Here is a 19,985-nt window from a genome sequence, read left to right as displayed (position 1 = left end):
GTATACACCCATAATCTCAGCAGTGCTCAGGCTTGGGATGGGAGGGTCACATGTTTGCAACCAGCTTGGGCAGTATATAGACAACTGTGGAGAACAGTGCTATTCTCAATTGCAATCCATGCTTGATTAAGTTAAACCATCCTGCCTTTGATAGTTAAGCTAGGAAGTCAGTATCTAAAAAGAGAGATGTTTGATTTTTTTTTAATTTAAAATGTTTTGTACAGGACTAAAATCATTTGGAGAAAAACCTGTAGATTGTTTAAAATGAAGAGAGAGTGTGGTTTAGAATTATACAGATGTTACATAGGTAAGCAAGTGTAGGACATTTTTCTCCCACCTTTAAGTGAAAATCCTATTGCCTTTATCTCTGTCTTAAAACTGAGCTGACCTGTCATGCAATCAGGTCCCACAGGTGTATGGGATTGGGAGTTGTGGCTCCGGCCTTGATTGTTTTGGAATTTGTTGGCTACAACTGAGATCGCCTTTCTGGAGTTAGCATATTGTTGAGTTGTTTCTTTGGAGAGTTTATTGCCAAGGGTGACATCTTAATTGATTTTTCAGGTATCAGTGATTTCAAAGACTGTCACAGACACACTTAGGAGCCAGGTTCAAGGGCTGTCTTTGTGGAGCTGCAGGTTTTGAGTTGCACAAAGCCTTAGATATGTAAGGCAGAAAGTCAAGTTTGAGAATTTCCAAATTATTCTCAGAGCACAACAGCATGCATACTAATTCTTTTGTTTCATAAAATGTATTCCTACATTTCTGTTGAGGCCAAATTCCAAGGTATAGCAGGTTTCTTCTTCCTCCACACCCATCTTAGAAATGCAGAAAGTGGCCAATGTCGGAGCAGTGAGAGTTTGCTCTGTGGAGGGAATAGGGAGTGAACTTGGCTGGGTGTCTTGTTTCCTGAAGTCACTGTGCGCTGCTTTGTTCTCTAGAACACTTGCACCTTAGTGTTTCTGGAAAAGCACAGCTTTCAGAGCCAGTGGAAGGGAAACAGCAACACCTGACTGGGGTCAGCCCCAGATTCCTGGCGAACAAAGCTAAATCCCAGGGCAGGAGTCTTCAGCTGGAGGTGAGAGTCAATGTGCTGTCCTCCACCTTTGCTTAGTGCTTGTTAGTTAATGTTAATAGCAGAGGTCTACAGAGCAAGTGTTTTTGACACCATAGACTTACTTGTGGGTTCAGGAGAGATATTGCAGTTTTTTTTTCTTTCTTTCTTTCTTTTTTTTGTAAAACCTGGCTGAGGGATAAAGAAGAGATCAATTTTGATATGTCAAGATGTCCTTGGAGGAAAAGTACAATGTGAACTGTACAGCAACCAACTTCCTGTACACATATATTTTAAGTTTTGGTTATTGAGACATTTAGTCTATTTGAGGTTTTTCTCCCCCCCCCCCCCCTGACAGGTTTTGCTATTCAGCCCAGGCTGCCCTGAAACTTAAGATCCTCCTGCTTTAGCCTCGCAAGGGCTGGGCTTGCAGGTGTTTGTCACCATGCCTAGTCTGGTGTGAGAGTCTTTGATTCATTTTAGTAGTAAGATGGAAAAGTCAGCCCAGTGTTTAATTTCTAGTTGTCATACTTCTTGTTATTTCATTTGTCTTCCATAGAGGCATAGTAGCAGACCAGGAATTTAAAGCCTTTTTATTTTTATTTTATTCCTGACAATTTAATACATGTGTATAATATATAACCTCCCTTACCCTCTTATCCCTCTCATCTCTCTGCTTCTCCCACTAAACTCCTCCTCCTTCCCAACTAATTCCATTCCAACTTGTATGTCTCTTTTTGTTTTGTGACCCGCTGAGTTAAACTAGGGTTGCTTGCATGAGCATGGGTGGGAGGTTATTTACTGGAGTGTGGGAACTTAATGGCTGCACCACTGAAGAAGATGACTCCCCTCCCCCTAAAAGTAACTGCCAGTAGCTCCACTGCAAGGAGTAGGGTCTTATGTACCCCTCCCCCATTCATGATGGACTGTTGATGGGTTCAGTCTTGTGCAAGAAACCACAGCTGCTGTCCGTTATGAGTGTACTGGCTACACCTATCCATAAGACAACATTCTACAGCTTGCCTCCCATTCTTTGGTTTGTACTTTCTTTTGTTTTTTTTTTGCTGTCTTTTCTACCGTGCCCCTTGAGCCTTGAAGGGTAAGATAGGTGTTCCGTTTAGAGCTGAACACACTTATTCTCAGCACTTTGGCCAGCTATGCATATCTACATTAACCTCTGCCCACTGCAAAAAATGCCTGTGATGGGGGCTGAGAGCAGCACTAATTTAGGAGTATAAACTTAAGTATTTAGAAGGCCAGTTGACAGCTCATCCATTTATCATAACAACAATAGTAGGTTTTCTCCCCCCAGGGCCTAAGACCTTCCTAGCCTTTGGCTTTTGACAGGTTTAAAGTACCAGGAATTAGTCCCCTTCAGTGGCTGACTGCCCTTGTAGCAGACCTGCTACTATTGTACTAGTACATATAACTTGCCTGGTTGTCTGGTTGTGGAGCACACAAGGGCCACAGGACTGTTGATGACTTTTCTTCCCTAGCAGCCTGTATAGCACCTTCTGGTACTATGAAAGCTGGCCAGTATGGAAGATGCTTAGTTTCAGTTTGGTTTCCTCTGCAACTGAAGCCTGTGGTGTCTTCTGCAATAGGGATTTGCCATCTAGTTCTGGCAAATCTGGCATCTAGTTTTTAGGGATCTTTGTGGCCTCCCTGGGAGGTATCTTATCCACAGCTAGGCATAGGTTTAGCATCAGATACAATGTTTCTGGAAGGACTGTTCTAATTAGATATGATACAGAATACGCTTATAAAGAGCACAAGGGATAATTTATGACATTTGTCTTAATACATTCTTTTTATGAAGCATGACTAAAATTTTATTTGAGCATTCATTTCAGTATCTCTAAGGGTGTTATGGCTAACTCTCAGTGTTAGTAATGGACAAGTTAGTAATAGACAAGACATTTAAATAACATAGAAGTCTCATCAATGAGCTATTCTAAAATTTCTGGCACATAGGCCAAAAACCTCCCTATATGAGGAATAAATCTGAGCTTTAAATTGTTAACCTAATAAAATCATGAGCACTCTGTGTTGCACACTTGAAATGGAGGTCCAGCTTAAGATCTGGCCAGCTGAGGGGAGGGAAGTTGGATATAGCTCTCCCCCAAGCTGGCTGTCCTCGAGGGTGCTCTCCTTTGAAGCCCTTAGGAGAATCTTGCTATGTTATCAAGGAGTGTTACCAATTCTCTGTGGAGATTTTCGTGGCTTCTGGATGGTTTCTGTCTAAAGACTGCCTCATGTCAGGAATCAGAGAGGGGCCACTGGCCTAAAAATAGTCCTAGCTTTCAAAGAGGGCCTGCAGGGCACAGATCCATCAGTACCTCCCTGTTGCCAAAGATGATCACAAGAGAGGGAAGCTGGCACAGACAGGTAGGGGAGGGTATGAGGAGGGAGAAGACCTTATCTTGTTTCTGGTTGTATATGGGAGACGAAAGTTTTAGTGGCCAAAGTTTAAAAAAAATTAGAAACTAAATATTGAGGTAATTCTTATGTCACTGGGCTCACTAGGATACATTTCTCGATGTTTCTAATTTGCAAGAGAGTTTTGTATAATTAATCACAGTAAAAGTCTGAGAAGTTGGAACAGTAACTTGTTTCTTATATTGCCTAGAACACAAAAGGAAGCATTGTTCTGAGAACTTGAAGACCATAGTGTTTAAACAAAGGCTGGACCATACATTTTAGATGGAAGCTTATGGGAGGATGACTTGACACACTTACACATAACTCTTTACATAACAGTATGGTACAGATTTTCTGTTGAAGTCACATGGGCTTTAATACTTCAACTCATGAAAATGGAGCAGTGGTTAAGGGCCAGGAACCCTCATAGCTTCCACAGTCACCATGGAGTTCTAATTAGTTAATAAATGAAAAGTATTATTCCAGGTGGCCACTGAGTTTTCAAGAATTCTGCCACAGCATCTTGGGGTTACTTGTTAACTGTAGGCAATGTGATCTGATTTGGGGATGGCACTGGACTGCCTTAAAGGTGTTTCTGTCACCTTTAACATAAAGATTAATCTGTTCTTAAAATTATTATTTATGCTAGCTGTTCATCACTATAATGAAACACCTGAGGTAACTAATTTAGGAAAGATTTATTTTGGCATGTGGTTGCAGTCTTAAGATAAAGTGCCATGTCACTTTGGGCCTCTGGCAAGCCTGACACATCATGGCAGGGGCACATGGCAGATGGCTTACATCATTGCCAGGAAACAGAGGGAAAAGAGATGATGTGGCATCCCATAGCCTCCCTTCAGAGGCATGACCCAATGATGTAAGTGAGGACCTCCCACTAGGCTTCGCTTGCTGAAGGTCTATAGCACCTCCCATTAGTGCCACCCTGGAATCCACCTGTGGGGACCACTTATCCAAGCTATAACACTATTCCAGATCATTGGGTCTCTTTTCTGGCAAGTGTGATGGGAGGCTATATAAAAGGTTGAAATTTGAGAGATGTGGACTGCCTTATAACTCAGAAGGATCATTTATTTCAGTTCAGGTGGAGGGTATATAAAGAGACCAGGGGACAATGGTTTGCCATACAGAAAGTAAAAAGAAAGAATGGTGGCTTGGGCCAGTGAGTAATAGCAAAGTTAAGAAATGGTTGCATTTGGGGTATATTATTTTTATGTTTTGAGGGTATCTTTTAGAGCTGCTTTTGGGATGAAAGTGAAAGAGGTGACTTAATGCTGCCTCCTAGGTCTTTGGCATGACAAACCTGGGTCCCTTTTACTGAGAATGAGAAGCACTGAGAGGGAAGGTGTGGGGGTCTAGAGGCCTGGCAGTCTCATTTAGACATGAAGTTTAGGATGTCTGTTAAATATGTAAATTGACATGTTAACTACTGCTGAGTATTCAAATATGGATCTCTAGGGGAAGATCAGGGCTCCAGACACATGTGCAGGAGTTGTTATCAAATCAAGTATATTTCAAACAAGATGCAAGTGTGGGAAGGGAAGGGGCTGAGGAGTTAAGACCTGCCGTACTCCCAACACTTGAAGGTTGGTTAGGAAAGAATCTTAGAGACATCTGCCAAAGAGAAATGCCTTGAGTTTTGGAGGACAGCCAAGATATGAGTAGCAAATCCAAGGCCAAATGAAGGCAGTGCCCTTGAACTTGATCTTCATAGTGTAGAGTTTTGCTTATTGAACTGGGAACATATTGATGTTCCTTATGAGGTGTGTACATATGTGTCCATTTGTGTCCTTTGACAAGCTGCAAGAAGCCTTGGAATAAATATCATGCCAAGCTAAGCCCAAAGTAAAAACAACACAGCCAACCTTAAAAACAAAACATACAAACAAAAAAACACTAGAACATAGGATTTAATTACCTGTAAGCTGCCTCATTTTAGTGAAATACAACATTCTGTTAGTTATTTTTTTTTTTTTTTACTTTTATCAGGAGATGGAGGAACTACAGTATTGAGTAGAAATCCCTAAAATCCAACACTTTGCATCTTGGCTCACTGCTTGTAGTGTTTGTTGCTTTAGAATCTTAATTCACAGTGACTTCCTTTGAAGGCACCATACGGCACCACACTAGAATGTTAAAATGACCATGCTTCATATGCAGTTGAGTTCCTATTGACTTAACATATCCATGTGTTTAGAAGCCTGATACTTAATCCTCAGGTCTAAGTTAGACATGTGGCTTGTTCAGAGAGGCCCCCTCTGCCCTTCATGTCTGCAGTAAGGATCAGTACACTTTTATGCATTGAACACAGTTGTATAGTTGTGCTTTATTTTTTTGTCTATTCCTGCTATCCTAATTTCTGATACAAGTTTGCTATGAGTACTTGATAAACTTAAGTATTAGAAGTAGCTTCATTTTGGTTTCTAAGCACAGTGTCTTTAAGTCTAATTATTTTGAAATTTAATTTACAGGGAGCAAAATTTACCCTTGTTTGGCAAACAGTACCATTCTTGGATAACCTCCCTCCCTCCCTTTCTACTAGAGCTCATTATCTAGCCTGGCTACTTCAAACTTGGTCCTCCTGCCTCAGCCTCCTTTGTGCTAGAATTATAAGCATGTGCCACCATGATTGGCAACTCTATTGTGTTTTAACAAACATTAAAGTTTGTAGCTAGCAAGAACTATCAAAAACTGGAAATGTCCACCATATTGAAAAGTTTCCCTGTGATCTTTAGTTGTCTTCCCTCATTTCCAAGAAAACACTGATCCTATCTTGAGTTTTCCTGTTTTATAATATGTTCATGGAGCTATATGTGTAGTCTTTTGTGTATGGCTTTTTCATTTAGTGTTTGTATTTGATATTTTACTTTTTATTGCTCAGTGGTATTTCATAGTGTGGTTATATTGTGATTTAAGAAACTGTCTTTAAAAGCCAGAGTTGGACATTTGGGCTATTTTTTTTTTTTATTTGTGAAAGTTGTATTTTTCTTTGCATGTAACTAATATTTGGCAAGAAATTAAATGGCATCACAAATTATAACCCCTGACTTCATCCACATCTATGGTTTTCAATTCCCATGTTCTTTAAAACAGGATTTTACATGACAGCAAGCATGTAACACAAGTATTTTTCTGAGTTGTTTTGTAAACTAGATGATATTTAAATGATCATAGTTTGTTGAGTTAGTAGTGACATCTTGTTTAAAAAAGGTGGTAAGATATGCATAAGATATAAGATTTGCCCTTTATTATTTTTTTCGAGAGAGGGAGAGACAGAGAGAATTGGTGTACCAGGGCCTCAGCCACAGCAATGGAACTCAGGATGCTTGTGCCACCTAGTGGGTTTATGCGACCTTGAGCTTGCCTCACCTTTGTGCATCTGGTTACGGGATCTGGACAGTATAACTTGGGTCCTTAGGCTTCACAGGCAAGTACCTTAACCACTAAGCCATCTCTCCCCCACAAAATTTACCCTTTTAATCATTTTAAAAGTATACATTTCAAGGCAGGGGATATGTTGAAAGTATGCAATTTAATAGCATTAACTTATATTTGCTGTGTTGTGTAACATCATTACTAGTTCCAGAATTTCATAATCCCAAACACTACCATGCATCTATTGATGAATTTTTAAGCTGCCACTTTTCAGATATTGTGAATAATGCTATGAACATGGAGGTACAAATGACTACTGGAATCCCTGCTTTCTGTTCCTTTGGGTACTGGAGTGGAAATCCAGTCATATGGAAATTTTGTGGATAAATTTGTGTGTGTGTATGGATGGATGCCTGCATGGCACAGCATGCATATGAGGTCAGAGGACAATCTCAGTGTGTCATTCTTCAGCTTTCACCAGGTTTGAGATAGGGTCTCATTGTTTGCCATTACAAACACAAGGCTAGCTGTGTAAGCTGTGGAATTTTCTTGACTCTACCACCCAATGCTATAGGCATGTTGGGATTATACATACATGTGCTATTTGTATTAGGCTTGGTTCTTGGAATCTGAACTCTGATGATCAGGCTTGTCTAGAAAGTCCTTTTAACCATATAACTGCCTCCATTTCCTTGACTGTAACTTTTGGAGGAAATGTAGGATTTTGCCACAGGTATGTGCCATTTTTCTGTTCTCAAATCAAAGTATATTATCTTAAGAATGCCCTTGTGTAGGAAAGCCACTGATTCAGAACATGGGGTTCTTAGACTGATTCAGGTGATCTCAATGTCTCATGAGCTTATCCTGATGGATGGAAGACCAGCATGATTCATGAAGACAATTCCCCCACTGCTTCACCTGGGTTTGGTGAGGGAGGCATTTCAGAATGATTTAAAACTTTGTTTCACCAGGCATGGTGGCACACACCTTTAATTCCAGCACTTGGGAGGCAGAGGTTGGAGGATTGCTGTGAGTTTGAGGCCAGCCTGGGACAAAAGAGCAAGTTCAAGGTAAGCCCTGGGCTAGAGTGAGACCCACCCTCAACAAAACCAAAGAAAATGAAAGCTTTTTTCAGGGTCAGGGGTATAGCTCAATGGTAGAGCACTTAATTATTTACTGACCCATTCCAGGTGTGTGGAGGAGTTGCTTCAAAGACCCTGTTTTCTCTGTCAGATTCTGACTGCTAACGTTCTCTGTATTGCTTGATTATTTCCATCTGGGCTCCTCAAAAGACAAGTGACTGTTGTTTAACCTAATTTAACTTTTCTGGTCATGTTGGTGGAAGGGGGGAAGGGTGCATGTACACATGTGTTACACATAGGAAACAGGATACTTTTGTTAGCTTTTCTTTTTTAAATTTGTTTATTTTTATTATTTATTTATTTATTTATTTGAGAGCGACAGACAGAGAAAGAGGCAGAGAGAGAGAATGAGAATGAATGGGCGCATTAGGACCTCCAGCCACTGCAAATGAACTCCAGATGCATGTGCCCCCTTGAGCATCTGGCTAACGTGGGTCCTGGGGAATTGAACCTCAAACCAGGGTCCTTAGGCTTCACAGACAGGCGCTTAACCACTAAGCCATCTCTCCAGCCCTAGGTTTTCTTATAAACCTATCTCTGGGGGTTTAATCTTTTGTGTCTCTAATGTGGATTAATCAGCCTCATTACCACATCCTCTGGTTGGCTCCATGCCAGTACTTCTCAAGGGCAATTTGTGTCCATTTTGTTCCTCTCTGCTTTCCCCCTTTGCGTTTCTTTGTGATGAGTCCGAGGTGGCTGAACAGTGCCTGATATTGCAAGAAGGACTCTGTTTATGGAGCAGTCACCTGAAATGTTTTCACTTAATGACTATGGCATCTTTATCCTCAAGAGAGAGGGGGCTATGAACATGATTGAACTGAGGAAATGGCTCAGTGGTTAAAGGTGCTTGTGTACAAAGCTCATGGCCTTGGTTCAATTCCACTGTATTCATGTAGGCTACAAGTGCAAAGTGGCACATGCATCTGGGATTTGTTTGCAGTTGCAAGAGGCCCTGGCTTGCCCATTTCTCTCTCTCTTCCCTTGCAAATAAATAAGAAAAGTATTTTAAAATGGTTACATACATGGCTTCTTGTTTGGGGCCTAGTTTCAATTTGTAGAAAAATTAAGCTGCTTTGTGACCCAGAAGAGCACTGAGTGTACTGGTTTCTTATCTTAACTGGCATCAGGGATTGTAGCCAGAAGTACTTCTTTGGTAAGACGTGAATCTAGAAGAAGCTGGCCTCTTCCCCTGGGAAGTGAGACGACATCATTTTATTTTATAAGATGCAACATGACAGCCATAATTATGAACCCCTTTATTTAATTAAAGCCCTTGTGCTATAATCATTGTGGCTTTTCCAAACAATGGGGACTCAGGCTTGGGTTTACAAAGGAAATATTTATTCTTGTTTTGAACTTGTGGCTTTGAAACATAAACTATTTAATGCACTATATTGGCATAGGGCATCTTTAAGATTTGTTTTTATTTTTGCAACCAAGCATCATTTTATTTTTTAAACTTTTTTTGAGAGAGAGAAAGAGACAGAGAGAGAATGAATGGGTGCACCAGGGCCTTCAGCCACTGAAAATAAACTCCAGATACATGTGCTACTTTGTGCATCTGGCCTACTTGGCTCCTGGGGAATCAAACCTGGGTCATTTGGCTTTGCAGGCAAGCACCTTAACTGCTAAGCCATCTCAGCAGCCCACAACCAAGCATTTTTGACCACTGAGCCAGCTTGTTTTACTGTATGAAACAGAGTCTCACTATATAACCTAGACAGGTCTTGAATTTGTAATTTTCATGCCTCAATCTTCTGAGTTCTGGGTTACCACATATATAACATCATGTCTGGTTATTTTTTTTAAATTAACCTTAATTTTTTAGCATATAGGCATACAGATAATTATATTTCATTATTGTGTTTTTCATACAATTTTTTTGTTTCCTTTCTTCCATTTTCTCCACATTCTGGTTACCTCTCCTCATGGTTTCTTTTCCACTTTAATGCAATATATCATATGTGACCTTTTGTCATTCCTCCTTTCCCCACACATCCTCTGCTCTCATGGCCTGTCTAGCTTCATAGTTTCTATCCTTTTGTAACCTTCCTTATTTACATAGACACAAAAATTCAAAGTTAGGATTGCCATATGCAAGAAGACATATGATTTTTGCTTTCTGGGCCTGAATGATCTCTGTATGATCTTTTTCTAATTCTACCCATTTTCCTACAAATTTCATGATTTTATTTTTATATACAGTGTAATAAAACTTCATTGTGTCTATGTACACATCTTCATTACCCATTTGTCAGCTGATAGATGTCTAGGCTGATTCTATTTCCTAGCTATAGTGAATAGAACTGTAATGAACATGGATGTGCATGTGTCTCTGTGGTAAGATGTAGAGTCCTTTGGGTATATGCCTAGGAATGGGTAATATGATAGTTTAATTTTTAGCTTTTTGAGAATCCTCACACTTAATTTGCAAATTCCCATCAAAAGTGAATAAGGGTTCCCCTTTCCTCACCAGCACTTGTGGTCATTTGCTTTCTTGATGACAGCCATTCTGAGTGGAGTGAGATGGAATCTCAAAGTGGTTTTAGTTTGTATTTCCCTGATGGCCAAGGATGCTGAACAGTTTTTAAAATATCTGTTGATCATTCTGAAAAGTGATCTGTTCATTTCATTAGCCCATTCATTGATTGGCAATTTTATTTAATTAGTCTTGAATTTTTATAGTTTTTTATATATTCTTGTTCTCAAACTTCACTAGAGGAATAGAGGCACATAACTTCTCCCATTCTGTAGGGCTTGTGTTTACTTTTCTAATTCCTTTGCTATGCAGAAGGTTTTTAATTTCATGTATTCCTGTTTGTGGATTCTTGGAGCTATTTCCTATGCTATTGGAGTCCTTTTCAATTTCTTACCTGTACCTATAACTTCTACTGGATTCCCTATATATTTCTCTAGTAGTTATTTACCATTTATTGTTTTGAAGTCTTGGATGCATTTTGAATTGATCTTTGTGGAGAGTGAGAACTAGGGATCTGAATTCATTTTCTGCAGGTGGATTTTAGTTTTTCCAGCTCCATTTGTCAGATAAGCTTTTATTCCAGTGTATGTTTTTGATGCCTTTGTCAAAATTTAGGTGACCCTTGCTGCGTGGGCTTCTTTCTGTATCTTCTCTTCCATTGGTCTGTGTCTCTTTTGTTTCAATATCGTACTGTGTTTGTCCCTGTGGCTCTACAGTATAGTTTTAGGTCAGGGATTATGATAGCTCCTGCTGTTTTTTTATTTTTTTTTTCTTCTCTGCTTAGTATTACTTTGGCTCTGCATGGTCTTTTGTATTTCTATATGAATTGTATTTTCTTTTTTAGTTTTTAGAAGAATGTCATTTTAATTTGGGAAGTCACATTGAATTTATAGGTTATTTTGGTAATATAACCATTTTCACAGTCTTACTTCTGCCAAACCAGGACCATTGAATGTCTCTTCATCACCTGGCATTTTATTTTTCATTCCAGTGTATGGTGGTTTGATTCAGGTGTACCCCATAAATTTAGGTGTTCGGAATACCAAGTCCTCAGCTGATGGCAATTCGGGAATTGAAACCTACTGAAGGCAATATATTGTTGGGGGTGGGCTTAATGGGTATTGTAGCCAGCTTCCTCTTGCCAGTGTTTGGTACTTTCTCCTGCTGATGTTGTCTATCTGATGTTGGCCAGGAGGTGATGTCCACCTTCTGCTCATGTCATTGTTTTTCCCTGCCATCATAGAGTTTCCCCTAGAGTCTGTAAGCCAAGATAAACCATTTTTTTCCCTATAATTTTCTGCCAGCAATGCAAACCTGACTACAACACAGTGTCTTAAAGTTTTCTCCATAGAGGTCTTTCATGTCTTTGGTGAAGTTTATACCTAGGCACTTTTTCTGAGAGCTGTTGTGATTGGTTCATTATTCCTAATTTTTTTTTTTTTGTAAGCTCATTGTTGGCATATATGAAGGCTATTGCTTTTTATATGTTGATTTGTTATCCTGCAACTTTGTTGAAGGTATTTATTAAATCTATGAGGTTTTTGGTAGAATCTTTAGGATTCATTAAATATAGAATCATGTTATTTGCAAGTAGAGTTGATCTTTTTAAATATTTATTCCTTTTTAACACTTCTCATTGCTCTAGCTACGATTTTGAGCACTATCTAGAATAAAAGTGGAGATATGGTCACTTTGTCTCATTCCAGATTTTAGAGGAAATATTTTAAGTTTTTCCTCATTGAGTATGGTATTAGCTATAGGTTTATCATATGTAGCTTTTATTATTTTGAAGTATGTTGTATATATTCCTAATTGCTTTCATCATGTAAGTATGTTGAACTTTGTCAAATGCCTTTTCTATATCTTTCAAGATGATCAGATTTCTGTTAAGTTGATTTATCTGATAAATTACATTTGTTGATTTGCATATGTTTTACTAACTTTGCATCTCTGGATGAATACCACTTTGGTCATAATGTTAATCTTCTTAATGTGTGCTTGAATTTGGGTTGCAAGTATTTTGTTGAAGATTTTTGCATCTGTTTACCAGGGAAATTGGTCTATAGTATTTGTTGGGATTCAAACTTGAATTTTTAAGCCGTTCTGTACCTGCCTTTCTGGCATAGTGCTAATCCCATCAGTGGATACCTTTCATTGATTTCATATATGCTGTCTTCATATATTCTCTACTGTTCTGATTTTCTTCAAAGCTGACTTGTCTGTTGCCTTATTAGAAAGTTATCTCTTCTTTGCCATCTCTGCATGCAGAATCAGCAACTGTAACTATTCCCCTCTGTTCTTCCTTAGATGAGATTAGTTCATACTGTTTCATGTTTAAATTCCTTTGATGTTTATCCTGTATTAACAATGCCTAGATGTACTTTCTTTAAGTTCCTTAATTAGTCACCTACTACTTGAACTTTTGCCTATAACCTCGGCAGTAAACCTTCTTCCATAAAGGGCAAGCTTTCTTTTCAGCTGAGCACTTCTCCAGTCTGAGTTCACCCTGAGAGGTCACTCAGTTACAAACTGTCTGAGGTCATATTTTTGTGTCACCATCCCATAAATTATTCCCTCTTCTACATTTGTCCCTCTAATTTTCTATAGCTGTTCTTTTATTTTGTTATCCAGTTTTGGTATTAGAATAATATTGACTTCAGAATAATGAGTTCTGGTTAGTTTTTACAGTTATTTTTGTTCTTCACCCTTGTCTCTAGCATTTCTTTTGATGTATGTGGTTCTTTCTTCAGGAGTGGTATATGGATGGCGCGTGTATCTGGAGTTTGTAGCATTTGTAGTCCTTGGCCCACCCATTCTCTCTTTCTGCCAGGCATGGTGCTGCATGCCTTTAATGCCAGAACTCAGAAGGGTGTGTTAGGAGGATTTCTATGAGTTCAAGGCCAGCTTGAAACTACATACTGAGTTCCATGTTAGCCTGGACTAGAGTGAGACCTTACCTCAAAAACCCACATCAATCCCCTCCCCAGAAGTGACATATAGATTCATGCTATTTCACCAAAGGGGTCATGGGTACACAGTTTAGGAATATAAGCATTGGAGTTTTATTAGAACTGCACTATGAAATTTTAATTCATACCTTTATGAGACAAGATGATGGTAAATGAAATGGGAGGTAGGATATAATTCTATCCCTGATTCCATCTTTTTTAAAAAAATGTTTTATTTATTTATGAGAGAGAAAGAGAAAGAGAGAATGGGCACACCAGGGCCACTAGACACTGCATATGAACTGCAGACACATGTGTCCCCTTGTGCATCTGGCTTACTTGGGTCCTGGGGAATAAAACCTGGGTCCTTAGGCTTTGCAGTCAAATGCCATAACCGCTAAGCCATTTCCCCAATACCTCTGATTCCATCTTTTAATAATTGAAATAACTTGAACGTTTTCAGAGCTGCCACATTACAAAGTTCACAATGTCATCTCTTACCATTTTTAATGCAAATGTCACCTGTAGCATTTGTGTTCCATAGAATATGGTCTGAACTATGATCCCCAGAGTTAAGAATTGGAGGCAGGACTAGAAAACATATTTCATTCTCTAAAGACCTCAGTTTTGTCACTTAAAAATGTAAGTAGATTATATTAACTCTGATACCCTAATCCTGTGAGATGACTGATTGGTGTTAATCATCCTTTATACCATGAGTGAGCCCTGCTACAGAAGGATGTAAACTGATCTTTGTTGATAAGAATACTATTTTATTTCAAGCGAAGTTTCTGCTATAGTGTTGGTTTTTATTTGTAGACTGCCTGTAAGACAGCTTGGTATACATTTCAGTTGTCTGAGTCACAGTCATTTGGCATTTGGAAGACATTTTATTATTTTGTAAAGTAACAGCTTTGAAGATACTAGTTATTTGTGTTGCAAGGAAAGAGCAAATATGCTGGCCAAATCTTTTAACTTCAATTTCTATGAAAGACCTGTTGACCAGAGAAATATAGTCCACACAGTGTATGTTTTATTCCACTAGATCATGAATATATTTTCAGTATTTCACCATTTAAATAAAGCCCCAAAGAAAACAGAAGTGTACAAAGCAAATAATGTGAAAGATCCCTCTGTTCCCTCCCCTGATCTGAGCAGGGAACCATTATTAATAGTTCTTGTATACCTTTCTAGAATTTTCCCTTGTTTATTACCTTGAGAATATTTGGAGATTAAGATCTTCTTAAATTCAAATGATGTGAAATACTTAAAATTTATTTCTGTGGAAATGAGATGTAAAGTTCTGCCATCTTTAACCCAGAAGTGGTCACCCAGTACTAGTGACTGCTGATTGAATAGATAGGCAAAATTCCCTTCTGTTTTCAGAGATGGTCTGAAGACATCAGGACACTTCTTATTTTATAGAATTTGTTACTTCAGTTTTGTTTCAACTTTTACTGTAAATGATATGCAGTATAACTGATAAAAAAATCTGGGTCTAAGTCTTCTGCCTGTAAAACCTCAGAAAAGTTGTAGTGTTTCATTGGCATAGAGTCCAAGGAAAATTCCTTAGTTGGTGGGGGAAAAAAAATCACACTCAGTTCTACTACTGCTGCAGGGTGGAGCTGATTTTAGCTGTGGTATCCAGAGAGAAAGCCCTTTATGGTCTTGTGTTAGAATTACTTTTGTTTTTGTTGTGCTTTCTGCCTTGTATGAAAACAAGTCTATTAGGTGCAACCAAAAAGTATTTAGAGGTTAATTTGGTGGGCATAATGTATTCATGTATAATACCTTAGCTTCAGTTTGACAACCTGAGGAATATAGGTGAGATTACTGGATATTACTGATTTGATTTAAGTTAAATAATAACACTAGAATTGGTCAATTTTAAGTGTTAAAACTTTGCATTTTAAATCTTTTCTACTTTTATGGCATTTATTGTATTGAATTACCCCCACTTTAGAATAAATTTTAGAATGTGTCAAAATATGAAGACTATTACATAAATGAATAGCATCTGTTTTTTTGGAAAGCACTACATTTGTTGTCAAATGTAGTGCTCTGCTTTGGACAAATTTTCTAATGCAAATTCTATCATTAAACAACATATAAAAGTATTATATATTGTTATACCATTACCTTGGTTACACCAAGAAGTAGTATGAAGTATGGTAGGAAGTTATTTTCTATGCACAGATGCCATCTGAAGCATCTAGAGCTGTGGTTATCTAGTTATCTTTGTGCCATGTTCTGTCCTGGTTCTAATTCATCCTTCCTCCCTGCCTCCCTCTCTCTATCTGTGTGTGTGTGTGTGTGTGTGTGTGTGTGTGTGCGCGCGTGTGTGCGCGCACACGCAAATGAATGAGGCTGAATGGGAGAGAGGAATGGAAGAATACTAGGTATGCTTGAATATTTTATGATTGGAAATTCTCTGATCATGTTGAACTTGGCAATTTGAATGTCATCCTATCTTAGCTGCAAAAAATGAGGATGGGGGAACACAATTTAGTTAGCTATGGTGCATTTTAGAGTATGTTTGAAGAATGTAGGATATCCTGAAATACAGTTACCTGTAAAAGGCCTATATTAAAGCATTTTACTTTGTAAAACCACTAACTAAGCTTTCAGGAATGGTGAGGGTGTGGGGTCTTCTGCATGCTGGTTTGGAGGTTTGAAAAATTTCTTGAGGCAGAAATTTTTTAGAACAAAAGCACATTTTTGGAGCAAGCAGCAAGAATAAGTATTGTTGAACTTCTAAGCCAGTAAATTGGTTTTGTGTTACCCTTTTGTACTTACAGCAGGCTTTTGCTGGGGACTTCAGTGGTGGTGTTCTTGGCATAGTCCAGGGTCTCAGTTCTCCCAGCACTCCTAGCCCATCCCAAAGTGTGTAATGCAGAATAGCTCCTAAGACCTGCTTTATCCTCCCTCCCTCCCTCCCTTCTTTCTTTCTTTTTTAAGCCTGAGACAGGGTCTCAATGTAGCCAGGTTGACCTGGACTTCAAAGGCATATGCCACCAGGCCCAGCTGTGACCCTGTGGTTTTAACAGAGCAAGTCTGGTCCAGTGCCAATACTCTGCAAAGTTCAACCATAGGAGCTAGGTCTGGTGGAACAGGCCCATAATCCCAGCTATGCAGAAGGCTGAGACAGGAGGATCAAAGTTCAAGCCCTGCTTGGGCTACAAAGTGATTTAAGGCCAGTTTGACTATCTAGTGACACTCTGCCTTAAAATGCAAAAGTACAAATAGGGCTGGGACTGTAACTCAGTGGTAGAAGGCTTGATGAGCCCCCCAGTAGTTATAAGTTAAAAAATACTTAATACATGAGGATTGAACAGAATATAAGTGATGTGTTTAATCTTCACTTATCAGTGTAAAATGGTCACTTACCTTTGGATTATACTTTAATTTCCTGGTGTGCCTTGTATCTGCTTTGAGAACTGTAGTATGTCACCTGTTTTGACTTGTAATGTCCCTTTTTTAAAAAAGAACAGATTTTTTAAAATGTTTTATTTTTATTTATTTATTTGAGAGAGAGATAAAGAAAGAATAGGCACACCAGGGCTTCCAGCCATGAGCTACAGATGCATGCATCACCTTGTGCATCTGGCTTACATGGGTTCTGAGGAACGGAACTCAGGTCCTTTGGCCTTGCAAGCAAGCGCCTTTACAACTAAGCCATCTTTCCAGCCTTCTGTTTGCTTTTGAGGCAATAGGTGTCTATTTGCTTTTAAGATACTTGGTAATATTGGATTATTCCTATAAAATATTTTAGGTAGTGAACTCTAGGACCTTAAAGATATTTTAAATACAAACCTTGTGTGATTTTGTGGGTGAGTGGTAGATGGATCTGTTTTTAAGTTGTTTTATTTTTTAAAATAAATAAATATATAATTACAATTATAAATATATAATTATATATAATTTATTTGAGAGAGAGAGAATGAGGCAGAGAGAGAGAGAGAGAGAGAGAGAGAGAAAGGGAGAGAATGGGTGCGCCAGGGCCTCTAGCCACTGCAAACAAACTCCAGGTGTATCTGGCTTACGTGTGCCCTGGAGAGTAGAACTGGGAGCCTTTGGCATTGCATGCAAATGCCTTAACCACTAAGCCATCTCTCCAGCCTCCTATTATTTTTATTTTATTTTACAGGGGTGTGATTTATTTTGTTTTGTTTTTTTTTGAGGCGGGGTCTCACTGTAGCTCATGCTGATCTGGAATTCACTATGTAGTCTCACGGTGGCCTCAAACACACAGTGATCCTCCTACCTCTGCTTCCCAAGTGCTGGCAGTCATTTGCCACCATGCCTGGCTATTTTTTATTTTGTTGAAGCAGGGTTTCACTCTAGTCCATGCTGTCCTTCAACTCTTTTTGTATCTGAGGCTGGCCTCTAACTGAATGATCCTCCTACCTTAGCCTCCCAAATGTTATTAAAGGTGTATCTACCATGCCCAGCCAGTTTTATTTTCTTTAACCATAACAAAACAGAGTTTCTCTGATATTCTTTGTTATATTTTCTTATAAATATTCTTAAGCATGTGTTTTAAAAGGAAGCAAAGTGCTTTTTGTTGGACAATTAGACTAAATAGCATCTGTCTTTGTGGTTTAATACATTACTCATTTTAACCCACATTTCTTTTATTCCTTGAGCCTTTTCTATATTTCTTTGGAGTGTGTTGTAAACCTTTCAGCCCCTTGTGGATACACAACTAAACTTGTATATTTGTTTCAAAGAGAGAACATCATAAAATTTTTCTAATTTAAACTAAAGTCTTAAATTCTGTTTATATCTACCTAGAATGTGATAGATTATTTATTCAGATTTCCTGCTATCTGTTGTGGTTTCCTTCTTTAAATATTAATGCAAGTGAAGTAATCCTTAAAATAATGTTTAGTTGAACAGACATTTATTGGGCACTTACTGTGTGCCCTGCTCTCCGTGGCTTGGTGCAGATGTCACAGAGCTGGGCCTTCGAAGCTGGTTTTAGCATGCTTTTCCTCCCCACCACTTTATCAGTTCAGATCCATACCAGTGATTGCCTGGTTACAGTCTGTCCTCACCAGAACATGGCCTGCCCCTCAGTCCAGTGAGACGTTAGTGTCCATTTTTCCTGCTCTGGCAGGCTGCAGAGCACATAGAAGAGAATCCAAACCCTGATCTGATCCCACTGCTATCCTTTATCCCACCCACGTGCCTTTTAGAGCTTCGTACTGATTCCAGACATTCCAGACTCGTCTGTGCTTTGGGCCCTCTGTGACTCCATCCTGCATTGCCTGTCTCTCCATTTCTACTGGACAAAGTCCTGCGAATTTTTCCCTGAATTCCCTGGGCAAGACCAGCATTCTCTCAGTTATGGTCTACTACTACTGTGGTATGTGGACCTTTTCTCTTGAAAGCCACTTAGCTCCAGTCATTCCTCATTTACTATTAATCCAGTATTGAGCATCAAATGGTCACAGTAATACCCATCCTGGCACATCAAATACATGATTCAAACAGCATCCCTAGTTGTATTCATTATGATACAGAATTACCCATATTACCATTATGCAATTTTTTGACTGAACACAGGTTTTAGTTAAAGAGCAGAGCTGCCACTAATCAAACTTAGGAAGAAAACCTTTAAAATGGTTTTATTTATTGAAAAGCAAAACCAGACAAAAAGAAAACCACTTTTTATAAAGAGGAGCTCCATTTTGCTGTTATGTCAGAATGGTTCAGTTTGCTCAAAGCCTGTGAGATTCCATGGGGACTGCAGTCCCTCCAGCCACTCTCCCGGGTGGTTCCTTGAGCCTCTGTATGGTCAAAGGCTCAAGATAAATGTCTGCCTCATCACAGGATTCTGCTTCAGTTCAGGATCGATTGTTAATTCTTGCTATGTTCTGTTTTATTTATTTTAAAAAATTAAATATTTAAGGGAGAGAGAGAACTATGGGGGGAGGAGTTGACAGAGATACAGAAAGTGCAGAATCACAACATGTCTCCCCACCCCATTGAATCAATCTGCCTTTTATTTCTTAATAAGAAATTCAGTTGAATTTCACGCACATTAAAATTAGAGTAGCACAGGGTTTTAGAAGATTAAAAGCATAAAAGTTTTGAGTTTGCATATCTAAAATATTTAAAGCATAATTCTGGTGTTATTTCTGTAGTCTTCCATTTTGCAGCCTGTTAAACCAGCTTTAACTTCCTCTTGTTCAAATAACTTCACAGGAATCAAGGGCCAGGTATAGTTTGTCCTGGATCCTTGGCATAGGCATGCCCAGCTAAACTTAGTCCAGGAGGAGTTTGCCAAAAGAAAGGCAGCAGGAGCTAAATTAGGAATCTGGTTCTGAGTTGTGAAGAAAGGAATCACTGAGGCTTAGGGTGGAGCTATTAACTGCCTTGAGTGATTTTTAACAGGAGATAGAGTCTTATTAATAAACGTGTATTTAACTACATTTAAAGGGAAATAGACTTATGGATACACATATACTTAACTGCATTTGTTTAGATGTTGTATATTTAGAATAAAAGGGCTGGAGAGATGGCTTAGCAGTTAAGGTGCCTCCCTG

At 38.8% G+C, this 19,985-nt stretch overlaps 1 protein-coding gene across 3 annotated transcripts in view; it reads left to right on the top strand.

Moving 5' to 3' along the window:
• The window catches only part of Mtus1 (microtubule associated scaffold protein 1), a 177,519-nt gene that overhangs the window by 20,269 nt on the left and 137,265 nt on the right, over positions 1-19,985 (top strand). The window contains exon 1 of one of the 3 annotated variants that reach the window (XM_045132015.1): positions 7,920-7,935. The exons of the other annotated variants lie outside the window; for them this stretch is intronic. The gene's annotated coding sequence lies outside the window, so the exon portion shown is untranslated. Of the gene's footprint in view, positions 1-7,919; positions 7,936-19,985 lie in introns of those variants that run through there. 3 annotated transcript variants of the gene reach the window in all.

Source organism: Jaculus jaculus, chromosome 1, assembly GCF_020740685.1.
Source record: "Jaculus jaculus isolate mJacJac1 chromosome 1, mJacJac1.mat.Y.cur, whole genome shotgun sequence".
NCBI classification, from domain to species: Eukaryota; Metazoa; Chordata; class Mammalia; order Rodentia; family Dipodidae; genus Jaculus; species Jaculus jaculus.
This window is presented reverse-complemented; position numbering and strand designations above follow the sequence as displayed.